The sequence below is a fragment of the Branchiostoma lanceolatum genome, chromosome 13 (genome assembly GCF_035083965.1).
Source record: "Branchiostoma lanceolatum isolate klBraLanc5 chromosome 13, klBraLanc5.hap2, whole genome shotgun sequence".
Taxonomy (NCBI): Eukaryota; Metazoa; Chordata; class Leptocardii; order Amphioxiformes; family Branchiostomatidae; genus Branchiostoma; species Branchiostoma lanceolatum.
In genome coordinates, this window is record NC_089734.1 from 10956351 (window position 1) to 10981078 (window position 24728).

Genomic DNA, 24728 nt, shown 5'->3' on the forward strand with positions numbered 1-24728 from the left:
TCAAGTGCTACCATACGCTCGGTTTTGAAAGAGCAAATATGTGCCCGGACGAGAAAGTATGTAGAGGACTTAGATGCCTACTTTAGGTATTGGTGATATTAGATTTTTAATGCATATTAAAGTTAATGGTTATTAAAAACGCATTTTAGAGATAGCTGTAGGATTTGTGAGTTAGCAAGCGCTGGGTCCGGGAGTGCAAGTTGCTGTATGAAAACGTCGAGAAAAGTGAATGTAAAACGTTATTGGCTGATTTATTTCCGACGTTATCATCGCGATTATCTGTCATTATTTCTCGTTAGCATTGTTCAAAGCTGACGTAACATTATACCTCAAGCGCATGGCATTTCCTTCAAAAGCGATAACATTACAGGACGCAATACGCCAATGAGAAGTAATGTTACAAACGGTTTAGTATTCCTCTCTTGTGCCTTGACCTCATGCGACCCTTTACCCTAAATAGTTCTGTACCTCTGGCATTGTTATCGTTAGAGGTTCTCAGTTTAGTCACGAGATTTACAGATTCTTTTTAAAGCGTTTGTGTCCTATGTCTCCAGTCCACTAAATTGTTCTTGTAAGTATAAGTCATTAATATCAGGCTTTTTTTTGCTAGAAATTGAATGGGTCTAGTTGTGTTGTGATGTGGTTTCACGGGTTTCCTCCTTCTTTTCCTTGCACACAAAAGTGTGTACACAAAATTTCTGGCGCCGCCTGACTGAAAATATTTCGGCCTGTGTTGTGAAAGGACGAGAGGTTCAGTTTTGAGGAAGTCCGCAACGTGTTCGGGGTTTCAAAAACTGATCGCGATCGGCTACCGCTCTCGAAGGGTCTTTCGGTATTTGTGGTAGTAGCTACCGTGTAAGGGTGGGGAGCGTTTTTGTGACGGTGAACATATTCCCACGTACAGTGTGTCACGACTGTCATCCAAACAGAAGGGATATCGTTGCCTGCTGCCACTATAGAAGCACGTACAGTGACGTATAGGAAGCCAAGTGTTCCGTCTAACCTTACGGAGATAGCATACCTTTCTCGTTAGGTAAGTGTGTTCTTGTAACGTGATAGTGAAATATTGCTGCCATTCTGTAAGTTTGCGGTGATTTTGATCTGAGGGAGCGTTCCTGCATTCTTGTGTTGTTGCGAAAGGCGATGTTTTGCGAGACAAGCGTTCTGGTTCAGTCATTCAACAGCGTGTAATGTGGCAACTGCAAGTGCACAAGGATATGAAGGTAAGTACCTGACTGTGATTGCGACCATTTGCATTGTCAAGGTGCACCATTTTTACTCAGTAATGCTAACCATTCGTTTCTTTATGGCAGAGAGTTAGCATAATTCTTCACGAGCTAAGATATATTGTGATTGTTCTACCGCTTGAAGTTAAGCTCTTTGTGGTAGGGAGGGGGGGGGGTGGTGATAGTTGATTGTCGCATTCGCGACATGGTGTCATGAATACTTAACGTTATGTGTCACCATGGAATAATGTATTGTAGAGAGCAAAATGACTTGTGGACATAATTGAAGTATTAAAGTAACTCAGGTGATCCTTTATTGCCTATAAATGATTGAACCAGCACTTGTAAGAGGAACGCAAGGTCATGACCGATTAACGTTATAGCCACTACGGGACCGTCCATTATCTTCATAGCCATGATAGCGAAGGTAGTCCATAAATATTGTAATTCTTTTCCTTTGTTACAGGTAACGTTATACTAAATAGTTTCATGTTTGTTATTTATTTCGAAGCATTTCCATTATAGTACCATACACTTGTTCTATAGTTCTTTAGATCTATTCTACTTTAATGATGTGACATTAATCAATTCCTTTGAGGAAATGTGCTCAACGGCCTGTCGTGTAACGTTAATGTTGCCTTATGATGTCATGGGCAAAAGTAAAACTACAAGTTAGTATTACCGGCTGCTATTATTTTGTCAACGAATCATGTTACAATATGGACTCAGTTGACGAACACTAGGATATTATAGGTCCAAAGTGGAATCCTACACTTCCTACCTGGCCGAAGATTCTACTGTATTCTACTATGATATAACGTTAAGCTATAAGTTATGATATAATCTATACCCTTGCTATGATGTCACTGTTGCTCAACTGATAACAGCCTCAGCATTGAGCACCTGGTTCCAATTAGTGGGTAACTAGAAGACCCTGGTTCAAATCCTCGGTTGGTGCTGCACCCGTCTTTCGGAAGGGACGTAAAATGGGGTCCCGTGTTCGAGGAGGTGTCTCGAGCACGTTAAAGGGGAAGGGCTAGCATCAACTCCCTGTAAAAATATACCCTACTTCAGAAACAGCAAGGAAACTTGCTGACCTCTGTACCACTAGGCACTACAAGGTGAACAACAACAAATACCCCTGCCGCTGTAGTGTACCATTACTATTACTCCAGTGTAACGCTTGGTGCCAGAGGGTAGACACTGCGTCTGAAAACCCACTGCCCGAGCAAAATTGACCTTTCAGTAATAATGTACTAATCATCGCTGGATCGGTAGATATACTCAAAGGGCATTTAGATGATCGCGCTCTGGCCTACTTAACGGGCATCGACTTCTTTCGTCCCGAAATCTAGACCGCTGGCAAGTGCACTTACGAAACTTCAATCTGTTTCCCTCGTTCTTTGAACTTAACATTAAGAAACACCCCGACGTCTTAGATCTTTCACGCCAACTGCAAGCAGGGTTGGAGAAATTGACGGAGAAGAACTTCAAGAAGAAATCTCTCAGGATTTATGTAGACTTGTTCTGAGGACGTCGGCAAATCGCGGTTTAAAGTGTTTAAAATACTTCAGGCAAGTTCACAAGGCCAAGCTATTATTAGAGTCTATCATAAAACCCTTCCTTCTCAGCTTGCCCTTTACTCGGGTAGGAAACGCAAAACCACGCTACTTAATGGACGGATGATGTAGATGCCCACAAGCATATAAAAACGTCGATTTCATTTTCAATTTGCAGAGTCACGTAGCCAAGAGGCCCACTTATACACTGGGCGTGCTTCCAGAATCGACCTCTTCCACCCCCAAAATACGCCTCTGGTCATGTCAAACAGACGGCGTTCCTCTGGCATGGCCTCCAGATGAGATTATAACGTCCTTCCTGTCTTGACCCAACCGACCTCCTGTCCTGAACTGACCCGTACTTGTTGATTCACGACTCGTTACATATACCAGACGTCCACTACTGTTATGTAGTCAGGCAGACTGGTGGTAGTCAGGGATCTTGTGAGAATGTTCGAGAATGAAATGTCCGCTGCAGCTCCTAGAGGGCACAAACCTTTGTCACTTCTTCATGATCACAAGAGCTAGCTACCAACCAAAAATCACACTAACACTCACTCACTCACACGCACTCACGCACACACACACGCACACACACAAAAAGTATAGTATCTCCTTTTTCAATAATGAGATTTTTATACCTTAAAAGGGAAAGTCGACGAATGTCTGTTTTTGTCCAAGTTCAATCTTCAAGCAAATATTAGGAGGAGAGATCGTGACATTGTCTTGATTGACGCCCCAATTTTCCCTAAAAAACGGGTCAAGCTAGAGAATGTTACAGAATGTATCTGCTTGAACATCCACTTTTGTTCCACTTTTTACCGTTGTCTGTGTCGCGTTGACCACTTAACAATCACCGTTTAGCGTTACATGCAGCTGTGTGTAGCTTGCGTCACTGCCACAATACCTGATGTGTTTTCGGAGTGGACGGAACTAGTTGTTTATTTATGGTTAACCCCGAGGCCCCATTTATAACCATTGCGTGTCGGACAGGTATTACGGCTAGATCCGGGTTAGAAAGGAGAGTGGTTTCACACCACAAGACAAGCATGTCGTGGGAAAATGTGCAGGAGGTTGGCTGTAGTGACGCCAATGCCATCAATAAATAATATACGCCGTCACGCCAACGTGTTCTTTATGAGAGAACGTTACTATTAAAACCACCCACATAACTCACGGCCGTAAAGTTTCCTATGACGTAATGTATAACCCTGAGTATGTCAACAATAGGAAATGACTGACTGGCTGCCCCGCATGGTGCTTTATCGCTTTCCAATAACGCCTTATCGGCAGCAGGAAAATGTATACAGTACACAAGGCTTTTCTGGCAAACGTTTTACATCAAACATAGGAACCATAAAACAGAATACTAGTGTTAAATTTGAAAATCTATAACAGATAGATTTGGGGAATAAAATCTTTGCGATTTCCAGCTAAAAACGACACCGGGCAGTTAGATCTTCCCCTCGCAACGTTAGCCCCCTTCGCAGACTTCTAGGAACGCCGACGTTTATTTTTTGCGGGAGCGCTGATTTGCGATTTTCAGCATGGACCAGGGTCTGTAATTGTTGGTTACCGCGCCCTCGGCGTTTAGAGAACCTGCATGAAAATCGCGAATCAGCGCCTCCCTCCCCCCAAGGAAAACAAAAACGCCGACGCTCCTAGAAGTCTGGGAAGGAGGCTACACAACATCAACTTGAAGAGAAACAATTCCTGATAAATGGTTTGTACTGAGCACATTGAACATACAACAATATACGATAGCAATGTTCCCATGCCACAGCCCACCTACCAGCTCAAGGACCTATCCTTGAAACGTTGCCAGATGTATACAATTGCATTTAGACGTGTTGGAACACAAATACCTCTTACCTACCCGCACAAACACGACGAGGACAAGGTCACGATTGAATAGACCCGTCATGTAATCGCATTTTGATTGAACTACAGTACTGTACATGCTATTTAAGCACCGTCTCACTGGACCCGCAGCACGTTGGCGACCTCGCTGTGACCGGGTTATTTGACAGAGCACTACACGAAATTTCATCGATAAAAAAACGAAGCTTTTTACGCTTTCTGTATTTTGTTGTCTTTGTAGTCATACTTTAAACTTGTGCATGATACTCCCATTATAAAGTGAAGAGTAACACAAATCCAATTTAGGACGCAGCGACGGGGCGAGGGGCTTTAGGGATTACTTTTATTTGTTATCTTCGCCGAGTACTAGTACTCGGGAAGATTATGTTTTTGGTTGAAAAATCTGTTGGGTGGGTCTGTATGTATGTCAGGAGCATAACTCAAGAAAACTTCAATGAATATTTATGATTTTTGGTAGGTGTGTAGTGGTTGTGCAAAGGAAGGTCAAGTTCGAAAATGGTTCACCTTGCGTTTTTCAACAGTACTGCAGCGGACTTTGAATTTTTTGTGTTTGTATGTAGGCAAAAAAAAGTGACGGAAACGTTGATGGATCTTCATGATTTTTTGCAGGTGTATAGATGTTGTAAAAACGGAGGTCAAGTTCAAAAATTGTTCCCCTGGCATTTTCCGTCGGTACTGCAGCGGGCTTTGTGTGTATGTGTATTTGTATGTCGCCAACATAACTCGAGAAGCTGTCGATGGTTCTGCATGATACTTAGTGGGTGGGTAAGGTTTACAGAAAGGAAGGTCAAGTTCGATAATGGGCCTTCTAGCGGGTATCTAAAGTATTGCAGCGGGGCTTCAAAGTTTGGGGTGAAATTTTCTGGAGGCGCCAGGTTCATGATTTTTTTATAGTGGATGGGTCTTGGGTCAGGAAACAAGTGGTGTAAGTTTGGGCCTCTTGACGACTTGTTTTGAGCTGCAGTGGGCCTTTATGTATGAAACTTTGGGGGAGGATAACTCATGCAGGGTTTGGTGTATCTTTATTGCTTTTGGTACGCAGGTACCTTAGGTGATGATGAACATAATGAAATGTATAGTATGCAAATTGGGACTTCATTTACATAATTAAAGAGAGTAATGTATAATCCCATTGAAAGCTGTTACTCGACCTCAATTCAGGGACACTTGGAGGATTGCCTGGCTTAGGATTTAGGTCACCCATCTGTGTGCCAGCTGTGCGCCCTTCATTTGGTAATAACTCAAGAAGGGGTCAATGGATCATCATGATTTTTGGTTTGTTAATAGCTTAAGTTATAATTTGATTTAGATAGATGGAAATTATGCATATGGGAGCCAATATGCATAATTGATGAGGAAACACCATAATTCCATAGTGATCAATGGCAGGAATTCGATACTTGTAGCATCTGAAAGTTCATTAAACTTGTTACATATATCAGCAAACTCTACATATATACTAGTCCTGTACCACCAAATGATTTTTAACACTATCTAGACTGGACTCGTTCTCCCCCCCCCCCAGCATAACTTCCAAATGGTATGGTGCATGATCAAATTTACAGCGGGTGATAAGCATGTAAATATTAATCACTCTCCATAATAAGCCTTGATTATTTGGCGAAGATAAAGTGTTCGTGGAACTCTAGTTAGTAAATGGGATGATTGAACATGTAGAAGGACATCGCCCACATAGTCACCACTTGGCTATAGTCGAGCGATTTTATCTTGAATTTCTTTGTCGTTCAATCGATAGACGTGACCCTAGGTCCTGTGTTGTACCTCATTCACTGTGATTTGTCGAAAGAGTGTTTTTGAAGGACGTTGTTAAGAGTTCCTGCTACACGTAGCTAGTTACATTGAGTTACATTGGCTGTATTCTGTTGCTTTCACGTACAGCAAATTTCAATGCTGAAGAAAGTTGGTACATGTATATTAGTTAATTGTGACACCTTGAAACAGATTTTATTTTACAGTATGACATCGCTTTATTGTTCTTCGCTTATCGTAGGTGTTCTAGACTGTCAAACTGAGTGGGGTATTGAATTTCACTGGAATATTTTCACAGTATGTGGATCTCAAATTCCAACTTTCAAGTATTACTTTCGTGGTTTGCGGCAGACAGAGGAAGGTAATAAGCTGGCCTCCCTCCCCGGCTAGTCTTGTAATATAGCTATTTGCCTTGGGATTTGAACCGCCGTAGAAACCAAATTTGTATCATGCAGTCTTTACATTCTATTCTTAGCTGTACCCGTCTCAAAGAAAAGGAGCTAATCTGTTTATAGTTCCTCCGAGCATTCGTTAACCAGATGAATTGATACTGTGACGTGAGGTGAATTGTATGTCGTTATATCCAAGCAGATGTGTGGATCCTATGCGCTTCTACGCTCTTTGGCTCGTTTTGTACAAATATGAAGATACATGTGGTGCAGTTGTTTTAAAAGATGATTCAACCTTTTTTCAACAATCGAGCAAAATGTATATGTTTTGTACTTGCCAGGGTCTTCATTTTTTAGTGACATATCTTTTGGGGCTCTAGAGAAGTGGAGGGCATTTGGGGCGCCTTGCGGCTTGTTTTTTTTCGAGCTGCAGGGGCGTTCATGTGGCAAACTTTGCAAACGGAAACTCTAAATCTGCTTATAGTTAGTATTCTGTAGCTCAACCGCTAACTGATCGCCGACGTTCTTGTTTAAAATCTCTTCAAACGCCATTTGTAACTCTCTCTGGCGGACAAAAGTTTGCAGCCCTCTTAAAAGTCGGATGGGTCTCCTTGTGATTTGTTTTTTGAACTGCAGGGGCATTTTTGTGGCTAACTTAGCAAACAGAAACTCCATATATCTGCTTGGAGATTAGTAGTCGGAAGCTCAACCACCATCCGGTCGCCCACCTTCCAGTTTAAAATCCATTTATATCTCTCCCTGCCGGACAAAAGACTGTGCGGCTTGAAATCCTCTTAACAGTCGATGGAAGCACACGGAAAGGGATGAGCGCTGTTGGAGCAATAAATTCCACCGTGTCCGCCGATATGAGGCAGTTAGTCACTAACAAGATTAATTAAAGCTCTAACTCACGGAGCTCTTGTTAGAGTAAAGTTCTGGGAAAGACACAGCGTTGTGTGTGAATGATTATGCTGCAATGTCCATTTGTCAAGCAGGATCTCTTGACTCATGTTTTTACGTGGCTATTCCATTTAAAACGCCCAGGGGGCAGATGGAGCAAGAAATGGAGGAGAGGATTACTAGCCACCCCCTCCTAAGATTATAAGATAGAACAGCCTTTAAGCAACTGCTATTTGTTTAGCCATTTTGGAACCGCGGTTTGTTTCCAATTCAGCCACTTGAGATATTTTAGACACTGAAAATGTCATTTGAAAGAGAATACTTCCATACATTAAACGGTATAATCAATATAAAGAGTGATCTTTTAACTACAACTGCCAACAAAAGTCAAAGGATTAGACTTATCAAATTTTAAACTGTACGACATCGATCTTTGTCAAAGATGCATGGATCACTTAGTGTAGATTGCAGACACGTAACTCAGTGAGCGGTGGATTAAACGTTGCAGATAATTTGTGGTGTTCTTCGCCTTCGTCTCTATTCAGAGATGGTTGAAGTGCCCTGATGTATATTGATTCCTTTACTCCCCTTACAAAGAGGCATATTTATGTCCGTTATAACATGCAATGCTAAAAGAGGTATGTGTCTTTGAAGTTGATTAGAGTGCGCAAACCCGTATGTTTGATTGATAGTGCTTAGTGTTCCTAAATAGATGTATTCCTTTTGGACTAAGCAATGCGCCATCACCATTTCATCATGCAGTCTCTGTTTCTGATGAACTGCAGTGTGAAATGTCAAACTCATCTTCTACAATAGTCTAGACCTTATTGTTTCGTGATTGCATTGAATGTCAAGTCGGTCACATTATACCGTTGTCCATGCTTATATTCCCCATACACCCATATATGTAGGACTACGTGCATCGTAAATTGTAAATGCCAGGGTAACATTTCAAACGTTCTTGTTGAGCACATCGTTTATCGTAGAGTTATCATTAAACCTTGACACAATTACATGCTGTGGGAGTCCTGTACATGTCTTCGTGGTTCTCTCATGTACAAGTACATGTATGTATATACAAAACGTGGGTCTTTTCATTTTCCACTGCCTTCAAAAAAGGAGTCAAACCCAACCATAGTCAACCTTAGTTAACACAGAACTTTCACAGTAGACTAGATAACTATGTCGATTCCCATGTATATATATTTGTTTGTCTGCAATTAGCCTTCGGGCATGAACTTGCAATAAAGTCATTATCATTATTATTATTATTATATCACTCGACCACTATTCTACAACACATTATATTTCTAATTCTACTGTTCCATAACTTTTTAATTTAAAGTCTTCCCACATCACATGGCGTATAGGGTGACGCTAATCTCCGTTTCTGCCGCCTTTTGGTCGCATAGATGCGTAGCCATTTCAGCGGGTAGGGGGCTATTCAGACAAAGCAGTATGTACATGATGTACGAATACCATTTTCAAAGTCTGGTATTACTTGACCGGGGATAGAACCCTTGACCTATCGTTCCTCAAGCTCATTTAAAAAGCTCCGGCTCCCCATCGCCCCCACCTCATCTGAGTGAAGAACTAGCAATCTTAAAGTCGGAGCCGTGCCCAGTTGGGTCTATTTAAAGGGATTATGGTCTTTGCGCTATCGTTTGACATAAGTATGCACTGCGGCGGAGATAGATCCGTCAGTATGATGGTCTTTAGCAGCGGGGCGGAAAGAATCGTGGGTTTTCGCTAACAGTAGGCGAAAATAGGGAAAAAGAAAAGTTTAAAATGAAGAATGATAAGGGAAAAATGACTATACGATTCTTTCCTTGCCCTTTGGATGCCAGTGCTTTTATAAACTTGAAGCTGATGTAGGGTGCTTGCGGCTTACAGTTTAGGCGTGTTTTTGTGTCATTTCTAGTAATTCGTGTTTTTAGCTCTTCACCCCTTATATCTGCTTGAAAAATAGGCCAGTATCACACTAGCAATTTTAGTACTCAATCCATTCTCAACGTATTAATGATGTGGAATTGCGACAAACATAAAGAATTTTGTGAACGCCGTTTAATTCATGGCCCTAGAAAAATAGGCTGTTTTTATGGATGTAAAAGACGACCATCACAATCCACTTGGTCACCATGGCACGTTACCGAGAAACGGGTATTTTAGGTAAGTATGCGCCAAGCCAAGGACTCCAAATCACGACAGCACATAAATGTCGTTATAAATCTGCGTTTTACGGCGTGGTCCTTTCTCATCCTGTGCTAATGCAGTTATTCCTGGACCTCCCTGGTGTTTACTTCCAAACCATTTTCCATTCAGATTTTGTGCAGTGATTATGTAACAACACAATTGAGATCTAGAGTATCTGAAGCAAGGTCGTGCTTGGGTATTTGAAACAAGAACTAGGCTGCAATAGGTTCGTCTACAGACAATTCCCTCATATGCCTGATTACCTCCGTGAAGGAGGTTCACCTGCGGGGGTATTGCGGTTGATTGTGTCTGAGTGTTCGCAGCTATAACTCAAGATCCCTGTGATGCATTTGTATGTACTTTGGCATGTCATCTGCGAGTATGGGAGAGATGATGCACGTTGATTTTGGGCACCCGTAGCAGTATTTCTAGATAATGTAATATTACAGGACGGCACCCCCATCTTGAAGGTTTGGTACATTCTACAGCAGAGCCAGTAAGCTGGGGTCAATTTACCTACTCTCCAAGCAGAAGTTAGGCTCCTGCTTGCTACACTGCCATAGTTTAATGCTGCATAGTGTTCCAATAAACTACCGGGACATAAATGGGGAAATTGTTATTCCTGGTAAGGCTGCACCAAGTAATTTTTATGGATGACGTCCGCGCGCGCATTGATTTTGGTCTGTTCCCAGAAAAAAAAACAAGAATTTCCGCGTCCTGTAACTATGACCAAATCGTAAGATTAACGTATAACTCGTCACGCGAAATGCATGAATAACCACATGTGCCGTATAACGGTGGTGTACATGTGCACCACGGTCAAAATACCAGTAGTAGTACTAGTAAGTTAGATGGCGTCGAATTCCACAGAGCATGTGGGTTTCTGTATCTGTATCTGTATCTATATAGCCGGTATAACCGCCATTCGGCGTAACACACCAGCTTCGACGCTAAATATGTTTGGACGCTAAATATGTGAGCATAAAAGTGAAAAAAGGCAGCAACGTTGTTGTTGATTGGTACGCTCTCGATGTCGGTCAGGGAGAGCTGACGTTCGCGCAACTGTACGAGAGACTTGTAGAGGCGAGTGAGTTTCAGCCGTACAATTTTAAGCAAGTCTTGTCAAGATCAGCTACAGTGCATTTCTTCTGCAATGACGAGAAGATCGGGAGAGGCATTGAAGTTTACTCCGGCCTGCAGGTGGGGCAGGCAACCAAGTAGTTCAGGTGTTTCATCCGCATGGAGGTCGACAATACAGCTGCCCCAACTGAAGCTCCTAGGCCCAAGTCTGTTTTTGAGGTATGAAAAGTTCTGTTCTTTAGTCTGTTTTGGATCAAGTACTATGTGCAAAAAAAAAAAATCTGGGAAGGGGGAGTGTAAGATGAATGCATTCATTTATTCTGCATGGATCATGATCATTTATTCGTTTCTGGTTATTTATACTTGTTGGGTAAATATTTGTTTTTTTTTTATTTCTATCATTTTCGGTCCATATTTGGCTCTTGAATAATTACTATTATTCATTAGGATTTCTAAAGCATAGGTAGAAATGTAGTAATGCATGCGAAGAGTTAATCACCGACTAATTTTGCCTTTTTAATATACTATGTTTCTGCAGGCCTGCAAAATCAATGGGATATGGAAAGAAACAGGACAGGACAACAACTGCTGTTCAACTTCAGCTGATTTAATCAAATTATTGCTGTTTTCATGATGAATAAAAGAATTGTTAGTTGTTACACTGTGTTCTCTCAGTCAATTTGTGTCCTAATATGTGTCGTCGACTATCATATTTCAAATCTAGGGATCTTGTTTTTTTCGACCCTTCTTGTTTTTTTTTCGCGCTCTCGCATTAGATTTAGGGTCTCCAAAGGACGTCATCCATAAAAATTACTTGGTGCAGCCTAAAGGGGTATCAAACACCCTAGCCCACGCCTGCACCACAAACACCATAATTACATCACGGAGGCTTGTGTCCTGCGGACTCTTGTTTCGAATGCGAGAATCTTCTCCATCAACCATGTTGCCCAATTTACTACCGCCGGCACGTTGCCGTTTCCTGGCGCTCGGCTGATGGTACAGGCGTCTTGTCTGACTACCTTAATTGTTTTCACGGTCTAGTGACGTAACCGCTGCAGACCAAATTGAAGCTAAGTAGACACGCGTCCCTCATTGTTTGAATAGACGTGAAACGATTATTGCAGTACATCAAGCTTAAGGCTGTTTTGTTTACCTTTTTTATACACTCCTATGCATATATCGGAACAATACTAGTATCCTGGCCAAGATCTAATAGTACATGTATGATATTCTTACATTTGATAACAATCTTTAATATTACAATTTTATTTGTGTGAGTGTGCCAAAAATAGTGACGAAAGACAGCGGATGCTGTCTGAAACGTCTGATCGTTTAAAAATTTTATCCAGTTGCTTGGTTTGGCGTATCTTACTACCTGGATGTCTAACCTTCATCAACGTTTGTGTGTGTGTGTTCTGTGTGATTCTGTTTACACTTAGCACACTTTGATTAAGGTTGTGGATGTATTCACCATGTATTCACCTATGGGCACATGTTCATTAACTTAAATACTTTCCCCCAGGGTATAACAGGTGCAAAACACTTTGAAGGTGATCTGAGTCATCATCAGACGTTGGAAAAAACTTTGTGACGTCCTGCTGTTACATAGCTTTTATCAGTGAAATTAGAGTCGGGACGGTGTGCCACTGACATATTTCATGTGATTGTTGGGGCTGTTGTAAAATATAAAGCGGAGATCTCTTGTGTGTGAAGGGTGAACAACAAAATACTGATGTCGTCAGTCGTTATTTTCCTAGAATGTGTTGACGAGCTTTAATCCACATGGTTAACATTTTGTACCTCAATGACATTTTATTTTGGGCGCAAAAGATAATTAACCAAGTAGGTTCTGAAAGGGACTGCACAACTGGTTTCTGTTCTGTCCCATTGGCAAATTGTCCCTAAAGGTGGGACAACTCCAACGCAAACATTTACTAAGAGGTTATATAGTTAGGACGTTTAGAGCTAGAGTGTGGGGTTGAAATACTTCCTTCAGAATCGTAGAGTACGGTCAGCGCCCCCTTGTATGTGAATGTCCGGGTAATATACACGTCCAAGCTATATCCTATGACCGTTTTGAGTAGTACTCAAAAGCACTTTTATGGGTGAACCGTTAATTTTAAACCCACTTGCGATACGAGAAATGGGACCATTAGACATCCCTCACGCAAGTCGCGCTTGGAGAGTCACGTACATGATACGTGGACTTATCTGAACTCACGCGCGCTCACGCGAGACTACGTAATGCCTTCTGGAGCGTTAGAGATTGTTTATCACCAGACATCTTGGCATACCATGTTCACATACCTAAAGGCTGCTTCTCACGGGAAATTTTACTTTTGACATGTTATTAAGGTTGGAGACCTGGGATGACGACGTGAAGTCTTTAAGGAATTGGCAAGATGTGCCCTAGGGTTTATTTGCAGACAGCTGTAAAAATATGAAGCCGCTTCGAGATAAGGTTGTCAAGAAGATTCGTCGGATGGTTGAAACATGGAAAATTGCAGTCTGTCATGTGCTGTGATGCGTTTTGTGAAATTTCAATGCCAAACTTAACAACTGAACTTGTTTTTCTGTACGCTTGTCTCATATTTTGAGGTCCAAAAGAGAGAAGCCAAAATATATATATACAGTTTGCAGAAATCTGATAACTTCAGTTTGTCCTTTAGTCACTGACAAAAGACAGTGGGTGCTGTCTGAAACGTCTGACCGTTTCCAAATTTGATCCAGTTGCTTTAGTAACTATTACCTTGCGAAGCTTGTAGAAATATTCTAGACGCTGCAGTTTAAAATGGAGCAGCCAGAGGGCGGAACATTTAATCACCTTTTCAGTCCACCCACGTTCACATCACCTCCTTCAGCAAAGCCACCGCAAAGCCTTAAATGTAACCCACCAGGCAAACATCAATCTACACACATTTCAATTATCTGTTTTTGTAAGAGCTAGCTGACAAGATAGTACCTCATCATCCGCAGCTGTTGGAAGGGAAATGACACGCCCTCCTATTACCTGTAGCGTGTTGTAATAACCTATAGACGTACTACCGCCACGGCCTTCGGCAATGTGGGCGGTTCTTAATTATGTTTTGTCGGAATTTCAAGATTTCAAAGTTGAAATACACGTTCTTATGAATACATGTATTTGTGTTTGTATTTTTACCAAGAGGTTTGTATTTTCGGTCTTTGCGTGTTTCTATTTTTGTGTACAGTATAACTCGAAACGTTGTGACTGGATCTTTGATGTTTTGTATGTGGATAGTTCTGGCGGTTTCAAATGGTACTGCAGCAGAATGTCCGGTTTTGATATCTCGTGTTCTGAACATGCTATGGTCATGACAATTTCGGTACTTTTGGTCTCGTTAAGAATTCGGCAGGTACCCACAGAGATACAGAAAACAATACAAACATACACAAATTACCGGCAATATCTGACTCCATTAGGGGAACCTACCACAATGCGTACCTAAAATGCTGACCACGAAAGACTAAACGCGAAAGGGCAAGATCGCGATCTTTCCAGAAAGTCAGAAGAGTTTTGAATATTTATAAAGCTAAAAGTACTCTTGAAAAACAGTCACGACCGAAAAGTATGTTAACTTTCAAGGTTAGATAAAGTTTGTGAAAAAAAGGAAGAAAAAAGATAAGACTGGGAATCTATTTCCTGTCGCCTTTACGTTTGTACTCTTTGCTAGCGCACGCTTTAGGCGCACACCACACATTACCCTCATGTTGTTACATGCAAAATTCAAGAGCTCAGCCGATAAGAGTTTGACCGGCGGATTTACATCATTCCTCGCTCATTTGTGTGCATGTGGAGTGAGGACAGCATCTTGTTGACTCCCCTCAGAGCGGCGCTGACGACGCCAGCCTTCAGGAGACGCCGATTCACGGTACGTATCTCACGTATAACCTTGTAAAAAAATCTTTAGCAACCGTAAGCAACTAAACCTCAATAAACTAGCTCCCTACCAGGCTGAAAGGGTGGCTAGAAAGCATAGCCTCTACCAGGCTCCGCTGATCGCTGGAAAAATAGCATAAATTTTCCAAATAGAGTGAATAGTTTGCTAAGGAGAGAGGGACAATAGCCGACCGTAGCCCTTAGCATATATACCGGTATACTATTTGGCCAATTTCTGATACTTTTCCAGTGATCCGCAGAGCCTGATAGAGGCTATGGAAAGAGTAGAAATTGACCACATAACATGCCAGAGGAGTACTAGTTAGCAGGCCGGGTAGTACATATACATAAGTGGCAAACTGTACTCCCCGACTGGCTAGCTCCTCTGGCATGTTACCTGTCTATTTGACCGATTTCTACTCTTGCCAGCCACCTCTGGAGCCTAGTAGAGACTACACATAAACGCCAAATACCGTGGCTTACTTCTTAACCGTCATGGATCACTAAGTATGTCCACTTTAATGTGTTTTATTTCAATGAATTATACATCATTCTGGGATGGATGCCAAGAAAAATACTTATGTACATAAAATCCCACGTTCCAACATAAGATACTATTAACGTCCTGATTGATATTACACAGTTGTTCCCAGAGTCAATTATAGATATTATGCAGGTATGATATAACATTGTTAATGGTTTTTCATTTGGGAAAAGCCCGTGCCAGGACATTAATATTGTAAGGCGTAAGGAAGCATTGAGTAGTATAACATTGACAGTGCTCCTATATATGTATACCTAACAGTGAGGTAAATTTATTACACTTTCCTGTGCCCTTCTACTTCACCGCGTACACAGAATAGACAAATGTGATTATTGTACATTTTACATTGTAGTTGTGTATTCAGTACGTTTTTGTCACGTTTTTGTTTTGTAGTGTCGTGTGCGATATGTTTTCGACAGTTGTAGGCTTTTGCTTATCTTTGAATTAAATCTTACCTACCGTTATTGATATTCGGTAATAATATAATAGGTTATTATAAATATTCAAGATGATCTGTATTGAACACGAAGAAGCATAAGATTGTCGATAGGTTTATTGCAAACTTAAAATTCAGTCACCAGTATTCCATGCTCCGGGCTGCGTTTCTTCGGCAGTGTAGGCTTCTATCTCCGCCTGGCTAACCAAGCCCACCCCGGTGATTTTTGCCTGCCTGAATCAACTACAAGTAATAGCTAAGGGTCTTCCTCAAGTGGTCTGACGCAAAATTTTCTCGGGGGCATGTTGGCCCAGGTGCCGAAGAGTTAGCCTGTGTAGGCCCTGACAACAGTCTGGATTCCAGACTACAGTTGTTTTGTGTACATTTTACAGGTGATACAGTGAGACTGAACTCGTGTCTTCCCCCGAGTCTCCAGCTTGGCGACAGTAAGCCGGGAGATCTCTCTGAAGACCGTCCATACGGAGTAGACGGCACGAAGGAACACAACAAGTAACAGGTGTGCATTATCATATATTCAGCCAGCTGTCGAAAACTTTCATGCCTTTTATGGTACAAGAAACCTTTTATGGTTCAGTTAAGTACTGGAAAACAGTATACCAGTAGTAGGTGGAAATAGTGCCACATCAATTATACATGTAGTTTTTCGGGTAAAATAGAGATGTTGACAATGCAATGGTGTGAAATTTCAGGGAATCTGATGTTGAAACGGGATATATTCTAAGACTTTCTGGTGGTGAAACTATGGTAAGACAAGTCACGGTTGAAGACTTTGGCCACCTTTGCCCTTGCATGGTGAATCTGCATTTTCCACTTTGGGCAGAATCTGTTCTCAAAGCCTGGACAAGCAAGAGGGTGCATGTTGAAAGTATGAGTGCGTAACGCCCTCTTCCCTGTTTGAAGAAAATCCGTCACTCACACACACATTCACTCACACTCGCTATGCGGTTTATCATCTATATACAAATGTAGCATATAGATTATATATATGTATGGCAAATATCATATGTATGTAAGACTTGTCATGCTGTTATTTCATTTATGTGAATAGACTACAGCATCGCCCCAGTCTATATGTCCATTATGCAGTATGCAGGCCAACGCACCGTCAGCGCTATCAGGCTACATCAAGTGACATTTATTTTCCCATTGACTGATCAGTCCTTTAACGCATGTCATGATTATGTCGCCTAACTGCACCCGTCTTTCCCGGAGGCTCTTGCTGATGATATTTGCACCGCCTGTCATGCACTTGACCCATGTTATCTGCATTTAACGTTGTTATTACATGAGACAAACCTTCACCGGCACACATCGGCACGTTAAAGACCAAGGCAAATTTCTCATTGTCGTGAAATTTTTAGCTTGAAATTTCATCTAGTAGAATTCATCATGAAGAGTAGAATACATCAGGGCCCTACAACGGTACAACCATCACTGAATAGAGACGGAGGACGCTACAGATTATCTGGAACATGCTTGATCTGCGGCTAACTCGCGAGTCACGTGTCTGCAATCTGCATAAAGTTAAGTCATAGGAACAGTGGAGTCATTCAGTTTATAAAGACTAATGCCGTTAAGTCTAAACTTTGTGTTGGCAATTGCAGTTTTAAGATCCATTTTCATCGTGAGTTTTTTCATTGATTCGACTTGTTGATTAAATTTTGGTTTGAGGATACAGAGCCTAACGACGACCGTTAATGCAGCATATTCAAATAAGTGGGTTTGCAGGTGGCCGGATCATCCTGTACACGAAGTACGTTCCATTTCTCTGTAGGCTGAACTCCGCATAGTTCACTCCTCCTCTGCAACTAAAACATGATGAACTTGACAACGGAAAATGTATCGCAGGTCATGTAAGGGTCCCATATATGTCCATTAAAAGTTATTGGACGTCAGAGTTGCTTATCGTGTACTATCTGCACGGGGTTGTCTGCGTTGGTACAGCAGATCCGAACGCCAACGGGCCTGCTCTCCGGTCATGCGCGACCGTCTGATTTGATTCCACTTTAATATTGCGTTCCTGCGAAGCTTAGTATTCCATGAAAGTCACATAAGGTTTGTGACGTCCGAGTGGGGGCTAGAGGGGTCACTGGATTAATCTGTGGACGCTGGATGGATTGAGATGGAGTGGGAGAAATGCCAACATCCAGCATAGACTTTCTACAGAAGGCCGAAATTATACCACTTCACTACTTTTTCATTGGACTTGTTTCTGCATAGCATTTTTTTGTCACAAATGCTTGTGTGTGAGTGAGTGAGTGTGTAAGTATGTGTGTATATGTGTGTGTGTGTGTGTGTGTGTGTGTGTTGGCCAAGGTCGATCGGATATCATGGCATTAATTTAAGGATGGTTGTTGATTGACAGCAAAGTTGGACGATGCCGTGTATGGTTGACGCATGGCTGAGTGATGCAGATTACCCATCATGTATGCAACCTTTCCCTGATTGCAGATCCCCAGCTAAAGCATGATTAAACCTGCTCTAATTCCCATTATTCCTGCCTTCTGATAATCCTCAAGGTGACGCCAAGGGAGACAGCTAATTAGGCCGTACCCGAAAATTGTCACTAATAGCGTTCTTCGTCTTCATTTGCGAGGGAACATTTCTGGCCTAATTTGACATGTCCATTTCTCAGCCAGCGGATTACCGTAAATTGGACACCGTGGACTGAAACTGTCGCAAGCGAAGTAAGTGCTGCGTTGGCGGATGCCTTGCAGCTGCTGGTTGCCGTGTGTTTTGGTCCTTACATTAACTAAGAACGGATGGTCTACATTAACCCTTGCCCTTTCCCTGGACCTCCCCAACAGCCCCTTCGTCTATCAACAGGTATCACTTCTATCAGATGCGATTATCGTGGTCTAGATACTTATGTTAACCCGTCTGGGTCATCTGTTAGAAGACGAGAAATCTGGGTCAATTTGAGAGCGTTACTAAAGAGAAGAACCAAACTTGGGAGACGTATTTGTTGTAGATAAACTGTCACAGTCTGTAGAGACACTGCATAGACTCTGCAATATGTGTACCATATATGACCCAAAGTACACAATAGGTCGAAAGGTACCTCAGCAAGCTTGTTCTCAAAGACATAAAATAGAAGATGGAGTCTGCTGAGAAAGACTACCCGAAACAAGTTCAACGGGCTCATGAAGATGTCGACATGCAACAACACACTCATACTATCAGGCAAACGACTTCACTGTACTTGTAGAAGCAACTCATATATCAAACGAAAAAATATTGCCCGAAGTTTGACGCCAACTACCAGATTCCGCACTGCAAATGTTGCAAAGCCCCGGCCTCTCTAATTTACTGCCTAGTAAATGTATTACTGCCCTTGCGGTCCAAGGAGGAAAGAGGTTCACCATTATGCATACGGCCTCAATTGCAAAGACCGTACTTGGAGCCAGATACATCCTATGGTTATGTCGTAACGACATGGTATTTTGATAGATGAACCTACTTTCTGCAGTTTATAGCGTCCCATTTTTATGATGGAAGGGAGACGGTTGGGAGCCATTTCATTGAGTTAACCAACATACTCCGGTCACGCACCTCAGATACGGTTTTTGCTGCCTGAAAGGTATAGTATTACGTAAACTACGGTCAAAGTCCCCTAGGCCTTAGCCATTCAAAGGTCATAGGGGCAGTGGATTGTGTCCTGGGCATGGTATTGAAAGGCAGAGCCCCTCCCTCCCTTCCGCCGTATTTTACCTTCCCAAGCGAAGATAGGTACCCATTTACAGCTGGGTAGAGTAAAGTGAGTCATATCAATTGCCCTTCCTAAGGACACAGCGTTGGGCCCACTGCTGCATGGAATCGAACCCACGACCCCTCGATCCAAACCTGGCTGCCTGTAGATACAAGATATAGATGCTTCGAAGAATTCTTCAGCTCAATGGCCTTTCCTGACGACATCTCGAACGGCAAATTCTGGAGTTCTGTTATCTTCAACAATGTAGTGCTGTTGTCTTTATCTGAAATATTGATCATAGCTGGGATATTGATAAATAACTGTTATGTTATCATCATCGTTTTGGCCGTCCACAATACAGCCCTCTTCATGTTCCGAGGACCAGTGATTTTGGTCACGTGACCTTACCGAAGGAGTTACTAGGGACGGTTGACCCTTGGCACTCCGTAGGTGACGTATATCTTTCCGTACATAACCATCACTTACGCTTATCTCCACCCACAGACTCCTTGTATGCGTTTTATGCTGGCCTGACTTGAAAGGAAATCATTTAGCCCACGATAAACTGTAATGGACCTCCTGTATTTAAGGGTTTTAACACTCACTAGACTCTGGCGGAGCAACGTCCTGACTCCGGGGAACCGCACGTAAGAAGAAGGTCGTCCACCGGTCAGAGACCAGCAAAGCAATTTGCAATCTTATAATGGAATTTCCCACATTTAGCAAGCAGCTGCACAAAAAGCTGATAAGTTTCATTGCATGTGGAAGTGGACTTATGCTAAGTCTATAATCTGTTTTTCTCTTCACGATCGCGGAAGCGTGGCGGCACTTGTCGCTGTACGTTGCACGGCAGATACGCAAGTGCCATAATGTATACATGCGTCAATGGGTTAGAGGAGAGGTGGGGGAATAAAGTTTTATGTATTTTCCTCTTCTTCAAGGTCTTTGAAGTCTGCTGTCATGGAGAGGCATTCAATGGTAGTTTTGACTTAGGTTCGTGAAAAATGTTCATATGAATATTTGTCGAGGATTATATTTTACTTGTTTAATCATCTGCCGTTGCTAGCGTACTTCTTTTTCTTGTTAAGTGGCGGCGATCATATAGAATATAAGTTGCCGCCTTGTCTGCTCCTTTGCTTGTATGTGTTTGATCATTTTTGAAAATAGTGCATCTTCGACGAAAAAAAAGGTTGCCTCACCTCTTTCGCTTTCCAGTATTTACCGTGTGCGTAGTACGAACATGGTTCATTGATAGTTCAACATTGGTTATAGACTCATAACTCATAAATGCTCATTTTAAATGACCTTTTTCATTAGGTATAGTAAAGGTTATCGAGGGTTACATATAAATGATAATAAAAAAACGACACAGACACTTTTGATACATCTGTGAACATCGCGTTGCCACTCTTTGGGTTGCCGGTGAAAAGTGACGCTCGCACTATTATAGACACAGCTACACAAAGTGCACTTAAGGGTTTGCTACATTTTATTGCCATGCCGTAACAGCATGCCGTTTCAACAGATGGACGCTACTTCCGCTGTCGACGGTTTTAAATCTTTGAGTGAGGCAAGGGGGGCGCCATAAACGCGTTCTATTCTGCTCCACAGTTCACAGACCTCGCAGATAAGTTTTTATGTCTTTATGAGACGATTTTTTTTCCGCTCAAGAGACTTTCCTACCAACGCCACCTTGGTAAAGAATTACGATGGAGTTCTGATGTATATACCGTGATATAAGGCTCTGACGTTGGTGGGTTTACCGATGCACATTCCTCAGGACGTAGTGCTATAAAATTCTGCTCCATCTATGTCCCCGATTGACTCATAACTCGGTTTAAGTGGGACGCAAGTTCGGAATCAATTTGTGCCACATCATCTACGAGGTAGATTAAGTTGCGGTGCTCAGAAATTGGGCGGGAGCTTTGCGCGACGTCCACGGCATCCCTGCTACAGCTTACCGCTTGACGTTTTCTGAGTCTGGTCACGAAGTTCATCAGCACTCCGCTTGTCTTGTTTTCAGTACCGTCGGGGGTAGGTTCATAAGCTCTTAAGTAGGTTGTAAACGAAGTTAGCTTGGAGGTAGGGCTAAAAGTGTGTCTGGTCTGTTTGAAATTCACCATCATTTCGGTGGTATTGTAACAGGCATTCTACACGAAACTGTCAAAGTGAACCAGTTAGAATTGCCCCGAGGAAGGTAACAGACGGTTACCGAAACGTCAGATGAATAAAACACTAACACCTGGTTGTGTACAAAGAGCCTTTATATTCAGTGACCTACCAACCTGATGAAACTATTCACGGATGCATCTCAATCAGTTGGAATGTTTTCGGGATAGCCTGTATATGGATATTCCATGTGCATTAACTGATATTTTCTTGTCCTTTTTATCGTCAAAATTACATATTTATACTACTTTTGCCCTTTATATCCATATCTTATTCCATTTGTCCCAGATCATACACCAGCTACGTGTTGGCAGGCAAGCACTGCACAAAATGCATTCAATGCATTCAAAATACATTAAAGCATGCGCAAAGATGCATATTTTCTATTCAATGAAAGCAATGTTTTACGTATTTTTTGCGTGTGCTTAAAGATCGAATTTAGTGTACTGAAGCGGTGGTGCTTGTACATATATTGACGACACCCCATCAATAGTATACGGCCCTGTTAACAATGATGTGGTGTTCTACCTTCTTCTCACAAACGTTTTTTACCAGTACCACATGAATCTGCACCATTTAATTTATTGGCTTTCACTACTTTTTATAGAATGTAAAACAAGGCTATAGTTAGAGTGTATATGATTTAAGTGATCTGTGTGGACAAATTGTATCCTTGCGTTCCTAATACCCGTTGTTGCATGTTTCCGATGAAATACTTTTTAAAAGTATTGACGTCATATGTTTTACCGTTGAGTGGCAGTCACTCAAGTCCGTCGTCATACGTCAAAACCACGCATGTATAACTCTCATAACACAACAGTGCATGACTGAAAGTTCCCGACCTTACGATAAAAATAGAAGATAGTAAAAGTTGCTTCACGCTATGAAAATGTAGGAACGTCAATAAAGATTTGCCTGGATACCATTCTGCAGTGACGTCATAATGTCAGGACACAAAATATTAAGTGACATACTGTTAGTACTGCACGATCTTGTGTTTGGTCATCATTTAGTATTTATTGATGAATTTCTGTTTATGTTAAGTGGTGGCGTCAAAATATGTTTTGTAAACTTAAGTGCGCTACCACTTTGTCTATGTACAGTACTTTTGTTTATGATGTCAATACAAAACAATCACGCGAGCGCACTATGGTATAACCCCTATTAACATTAATCAGCCGGGTTAAATAAATCCGCCACTTTGAAAAACAGTGGGTTTGGGAAATCGCTAGTGCAGCACCCCCAGATATGCACAGTTTAGATATGCAGGAGTGCATTATGTGGGGGACGTTGTGTTGGAGATCTGTTTAGGCATATCTTTTCAAGGTGGCGGAATAATGTACCCTGGTGGAATTATGTAAGTAGATGTTGGATATTTGTTACCTTCAATTAAAAGAACATGGTTGGCACATAATTGTATTTGATATATCTATAGTGGAAAAACTGATACGTTTGTACTTAATTCGAAATTTGTGCGTGTTCAATCACAGCTAGTGCTATGCCCCGCATATTATATGAAAACGGTGTAATAATAGAGGCGATAACCGGTATTGGCACTCACATCCAATGCAATTAGAAGCGTTTGCCATACAATCTTTTGTGACGTCGTGACCCGGTGGGGATCAGTAGTTATCGGAGCTTCCACAGGAAATCTGTCCAAAATCCGCTATTTATATCTTTGTCAACAAAGACGATGAATTATCGTCTGAATGGACGACTCCATTACGGAATTCAGGGGTGCGTGAAAAATGAGGAACTTGGTATAGAAATTCATGTACAGAATTATGAATCTTGAATATAGAATGATTGTACCATGTGAATAGCGTGAGCACGGTTGTACGAAGCTCGCAGAAAGATGGACAAATATATGGTATTCACCATAGCACCCCTGAAAAGACTTGCAATGGTATGCCCCAGACTTGCCCATAGTGAGCACTGCGAGCTCATTCCCATTGGAGGCCAATTTCATTCCAGAGTCCTGACCTAAAAGTAGGATACTTTCTGTTCGCTACGATTGGTTAAGCAGATTGATCCCAAGGTTGATGTAGCTGTATTTTAGACAAACCTCCAGCGACATTGGCAAGGGGAAACAAAGGGACGCTGCACTGTTTTCCTTTTCTCATCCAGTAAGTACCACCTGTTTTCTCTGTCTTGGTTACGGTGATCATGACTGAACCATTTTCATAACGAGCTGGTATTGTATTGAGTTCTCTTGAGGCGTTTCTGTATCTGTAAAGCTGGTATAACCGCCCTTCGGTGTAGCACACCAGCTTCGCATGCATGCGGCAGCTGGTTATATTACAGAACGATCTGTCACACTTTGAACATTTAACTGTAGGTGCGTACTGTAAGCTATCTAATGAGTACTTGGTGGCAACGAGTTCCACTCTACTATAGTTTGATCCGTTTTCTAAACGTCCACGTTCTCCACGTCTTAGAAGTAAGTCGTATGTTCGTTCCTGTGTCGGTACCTAACGATACTAGGGACACATAACGAATGTTTCACATGGACCTTTGACGTTTGGTCCTTTTTCAACTAATGGCTGAACCGGTAGATACAAAGGTTGGCAAGATTTATCAAATCAAGTACCCGCAATACTAGATATATCTTGGGGGCGGGTGACAATGTGTGGGTATTTTATAATTTCGTTGGAATATGATAACGCTTGTACATTTTGACACATACTCCTGCAATACCTCTTAGCCGTCACTTTCTGACAAGCGTGGTATGGTCGGATGAAATGTCAGTAGAACAATAACAAATTTTGTTTTTCTGGACGACGTATTTTGATGTATCGACAGCATATTCGTTGCCGGCTTGGAGTTATAGTTTCACCATTGACTCTGTGAAATGTTAGTGGTGTAATTTTCCTAATGGATAGACTCTTGTGTCGTAAAATTAGCCATCAGAAACCCCCAGTGAGGGTACATTCAAGCTGTGACATGTGTCAACCCTTCGTAATTTCCTAAA

The 24728-nt window shown here is 41.9% G+C and overlaps 1 protein-coding gene and 1 long non-coding RNA gene across 6 annotated transcripts in view; both read left to right on the forward strand.

Moving 5' to 3' along the window:
- The first annotated feature begins 10541 nt into the window (after positions 1-10541).
- Positions 10542-11828, forward strand: LOC136447933 (uncharacterized). The gene is made up of 2 exons (XR_010757800.1): positions 10542-11217; positions 11537-11828. It is a non-coding gene; the product is annotated as an uncharacterized lncRNA (long non-coding RNA).
- A 2982-nt stretch (positions 11829-14810) lies between these two features.
- LOC136447288 (calcitonin gene-related peptide type 1 receptor-like) overlaps positions 14811-24728 on the forward strand; it is a 45161-nt gene continuing 35243 nt past the window's right edge. For 4 of the 5 annotated variants that reach the window (XM_066446022.1, XM_066446025.1, XM_066446024.1 and 1 more), the window contains exons 1-2: positions 14811-14888; positions 16269-16393. The gene's annotated coding sequence lies outside the window, so the exon portion shown is untranslated. The remainder of the gene's footprint in view (positions 14889-16268; positions 16394-24728) is intronic. The other variant, XM_066446023.1, reaches the window with a different exon arrangement.